Source organism: Lagenorhynchus albirostris, chromosome 15 (genome assembly GCF_949774975.1).
Source record: "Lagenorhynchus albirostris chromosome 15, mLagAlb1.1, whole genome shotgun sequence".
NCBI classification, from domain to species: Eukaryota; Metazoa; Chordata; class Mammalia; order Artiodactyla; family Delphinidae; genus Lagenorhynchus; species Lagenorhynchus albirostris.
Genome location: NC_083109.1, coordinates 31,862,182 through 31,866,778, shown reverse-complemented (window position 1 = coordinate 31,866,778; position 4,597 = coordinate 31,862,182). Strand labels below are relative to the sequence as shown.

The 4,597-nt window shown below is 51.9% G+C and overlaps 1 pseudogene; it reads right to left on the bottom strand.

Moving 5' to 3' along the window:
- Positions 1-2,540: 2,540 nt before the first annotated feature.
- LOC132505524 (zyxin-like) lies at positions 2,541-4,212 on the bottom strand (annotated as a pseudogene).
- Between the last annotated feature and the right edge of the window lie 385 nt (positions 4,213-4,597).

The following is a 4,597-nucleotide window of genomic DNA, read 5'->3' as shown; positions in this document are numbered from 1 at the left end:
ACTGCAGGTTTGTAGTTCCCATTGTTTTTTGTGTCTGTCTCCAGTGGCTAAAATTGGTTCAATGGGTTGTGTAGGCTTCCTGGTGGAGGGAACTAGTGCCTGTGTTCTGGTGGATGAGTCTGGATCCTGTCTTTCTGGTGGGCAGGTCCATGTCTGGTCATGTGTTTTGGGGTGTCTGTGGACTTATTATGATTTTGGGCAGCCTCTCTGCTAATGGGTGGGGTTGTGTTCCTGTCTTGCTAGTTGTTTTGCAAAGGGTATCCTGCTCTGTAGCTTGCTTGTCGTTGAGTGAAGCTGGGTTTTTGTGTTGAGATGGAGATCTCTGGGAGATTTTCACCATTTGATTTTACATGGAGCTGGGAGGTCTCTTGTGGACCAGTGTCCTGAGGCACACTGTCAGAGGCACAGCACTGACTCCTGGCTGCAGCACCAACAGCCTATCATCCATACGACCCAGAATAAAAGGGAGAGAAGTAAAGAAAGAAAGAAAGAAAGAAAGAAAGAAAGAAAGAAAGAAAGAAAGAAAGAAAGAAAGAAAGAAAGAAAGAAAGATGAAAGAAATAAAGAAAGAAAAAGGAAGAAAGAAGAAAGAAAGAAAGAAGAAAGAAAGAAAGGAAGAAAGAAACAAAGAAAGGAAGGAAGGAAGGAAGAAAGAAAGGTGGGAGGGACAGAGGAAGGAAGGAAGGAAGGAAGGAGGGAAGGAAGTAAAGAAAGAAAGAAAGACAATAAAATAAAACAAAGTAAGATAAAATAAAATAATTAAAAAATAATTATTAAGAAAAGAAAAACTAAAAAAAAAAAAAAATGGACAGATAGAACCCTAGGACAAATGGTGGAAGCAAAGCTATACAGACAAAATCTCACACAGGAGCATACACATACACACTCACAAAAAGAGGAAAAGGAGAAAAAAATAATAAATCTTGCTCTCAAAGTCCACCTCCTCAATTTGGGATGATTCGTTTTCTATTCATGTATTCCACAGATGCAGGGTACATCAAGTTGATTGTGGAGCTTTAATCCGCTGCTTCTGAGGCTGCTGGGAGAGAGTTCCCTTTCTCTTCTTTGTTCTCACAGCTCCCAGGGGCTCAGCTTTGGATTTGGCCCCGCCTCTGCGTGTAGGTCGCTGAAGGGCGTCTGTTCTTCGCTCAGACAGGATGGGGTTAAAGAAGCCGCTGATTTGGGGGCTCTGGCTCACTCAGGTGGGGGGAGGGAAGGGTGCGGATGCGGGGTGAGCCTGCAGTGGCAGAGGCCGGCGTGACATTGCACCAGCCTAAGGAGCGCCGTGCCTTCTCCCGGGGAAGTCCCGGGTCCCTGGATCCCGGGACCCTGGCAGTGGCGGGCTGCACAGGCTCCCAGGAAGGGAGGTGTGGATAGTGACCTGTGCTCGCCCATAGGCTTCTTGGTGGCAGCAGCAGCAGCCTTAGTGTCTTATGCCCGTCTCTGGGGTGTGCGCTTTTAGCCGCGGCTCGCGCCCATCTCTGGAGCTCCTTTAAGCAGCACTCTTAATACCCTCTCCTCCCGCACCAGGAAACAAAGAGGGAAGAAAAAGTCTCTTGCCTCTTCGGCAGGTCCAGACTTTTTCCTGGACTCCCTCCCAGCTAGCTGTGGTGCACTAGCCCCTTCAGGCTGTTTTCAAGAGCCAACCCCAGTCCTCTCCCTGGGATCTGACCTCTGATGCCGGAGCTTCAGCACCCAGCCCCGCCCGCCCCAGCGGGTGAGCAGACAAGCCTCTCAGGCTGGTGAGTGCTGGTTGGCACTGATCTTCTGTGCAGGAATCTCTTTGCTTTGCCCTCTGCACCCCTGTTGCTGCACTCTCCTCTGTGGCTCTGAAGCTTTCCCCCGGCCCACCTCCCATCTCCACCAGTGAAGGGGCTTCCTATTGTGTGGAAACTTTTCCTCCTTCACAGCTCCCTCCCAGAGGTGCACGTCCTGTCCCTATTATTTTGTCTCTGTTTTTCCTTTTCCCTTTTGCCTTACCCAGGTACGTGGGGAGTTTCTTTCCTTTTTGGAAGTCTGAGTTCTTCTTCCAGCGTTCAGTAAGTGTTCTGTAGGAGTTGTTCCACATGTAGATGTATTTTTTTTTTCTGGAAAACATCTTTTATTTGTAGCTGTACTGAAAACCTGACAGCACAGGGGTTGGGAACGTCTAGGCTAGTGAGCCCAGCCCAGCCTCCCAGCAGGTCAGGACGTTTCCTGGCCCTCAGCAAGCAGAGTAAGAGGCTGCTCGAGTGCCAGTTGAGAGAATCAGTGCATCAGTGAAAATAGCAGCACTCACTCTAGTGCCTGCTCAGGTGGGGTACCTAGACTATGTTGGGTGCTCCCTGCAGTGTTGGGGAGGACTGAAGCTCAGGCCAGGGACTCTAGGCCATGTTGGGTCCCTGAATCAGGGCACAAGGGATACTGAGGTGGGGGTTGGTATGGAGGGAGGGGTTAGACATCAAAAAATAACTGTGGGGAGGGTGAAGAGGGGGTGGTCTCATTGTGGATGGTCTGCTAATGGGGAATGGATTTGCAGTCAAAAGGGGGCCAGTCCTCACTCAGGTCCGGGCTCTGGCAGTGTGGCATTTCCAGCAGAGCATGTGGCCAGCCAAGGGGAGCAGCCGTTGTCATCCGCCTCAATGGACAGTGGTTTCCCACAATTCTCACAGTTGTAGCACTTCATATGGAAGTTCTTGTCCAGAGCAACCACAGACACGGTCTCTTCTCAGCCAGGCTTGGGCATGATCGGCTCTGCGCAGATGGAGCACCTGGGTAGTAGTTGGGGACACAGTGGGACCAGTTGGCCTGGTCCGCTATGTAGGAGGTGCCCTCAAGGGGGCAGGCACAGACCACACAGGTGAAGCACTGTGGGTGGTAGGCCTTGCTTGTGGCCCTTAGCATGTGGTCAGTGATGGGCTGCCCACAGGTGTTGCACTTCTCCAGGGTGTCAGTATAGCAGCCCTCACAATACAGCGCACCCTCCAGGCTGTAGAACTGCTGTCCCTGCAGCTGCTGTTCACACTGATGGCAGGTAAAGCAGGTAATGTGGAACAGCTGCCCCAGAGCATGCACTGCAGGTTGAGCACGTGCCAGGGGCTGGTGACACCGGCCACAGAACTCGTTGATGGCCACGTTCTGCCTCTGATAATGCTCCATGTCTTACATCAGCTGCTGGGTCAGCTGCTCCAGCTCATCCACCTCTTTCAGAGTCAAAAGTCCTGGGGCCCCAGAGGTGCACACCTGGTTTTGGTTTTTAGCTGGTGGGGGCACTGGGTGCTGCTCCTCCTGCACTTGGGCCTTCTCCTTCTGCTGAGCATAGGTGAAGCTGGGGGGCTGAGGGGAGCCTGTGCCAGTGGAAGAGGGATCTTCAGGGGGCCCCAACTTCTGATTGGGCTGTGACCTGGAGCTCCAGGTCTGAACTTGGAAGCCACAGAAGTAAACTTGGGAGTCACTGGAGAAAACTTGGTGGCTGGAGATGGGGCATGGGGACCTTGAGGCTGGGTGTTAACCAAAGGCACAGGCTGGGGCTGGGCCTGGAGCTGGGGCTGGACATGGAGTTGGACCTGAGGCCTGGCCTGGGGCTGGGGCTGCATATGGAAATGCGTCTGGCTCTGAGGCTGAACCTGGGAGCTAGTAGGGGACTTCCAGGGAGGCAGAGGTGCTGTGCCCCCAGTTGCAGGCTTAGAACTGGATTTGGAAATGAATGGAGTGGTGACTGGTGGTGATACATATCCAGATGACACCCAGGCTTTGATGGGGTCATTGTTGGTCATGTCATCCAGCAATGAAGACAGAGAGTCGATCTCCAGATTAGTACTGTTCTCCCTGGGCTGTGGTGAGAGCTGTATGGAGGCTTCAGGCCCTCCCTCCTCCACTAGCAGAGGCAGTGGGGAAGGGAAGATCTCCTCTCTAAAGGCGCAGCGGGAAATGGTTTCTTGATTGGGGGAGGGGGAGGTGGGAAGCCACCTCCCAGAGCGCCCTCGGCATCATTGGCCTCCCCAAGCATGGGAGGAGGCGGTAAAGAAAAGTCTTCTGGGGGTGGTGGGGGAATCTTGTCCACCCGGCCCATCTATGCACATTGGGCCCCAGCAGCTGAGGAAGGCTCACTGTCACCAGGCTGGAAAGGATTCACTTTGGGCTTTGGGGCCACCACCGGCCGAACTTCTTCTGCGCGGTATAAAAAACTGGAGCCGAGATGGAGATCATGTGAGGTGGGTGGAGGGCCGCCATGGCCAGGCCCAGTGCGGGCTGGAGCATCTCAGGTGGCCACCTCGCAGCCGGGTCCACAGACTCTGCATCTGCAGATGTAGTTTTGATGTATTTGTGGGGAGGAAGGTGATCTCCATGTCTTACTCCTCCGACATCTTGAAGTGTTGGAAGTTTTTAAATCACACTTTCAATTTCAGTACTTGTGATTGGTCTGTTCATATTTTCTGTTTCTTCCTGGTTCAGTCTTGGAAGAATTGTACCTTACAAAATTTGTCCATTTCTTCTAGGTTGTTCATTTTATTGGCATATAGTTGCTTTTAGTATTCTCTTATGATCATTTGTAGTTCTGTGGTGTCACTTCTCCTTTTTCACTTCTAATTTTATTGATTTGAGCCCTTTCCCTTTT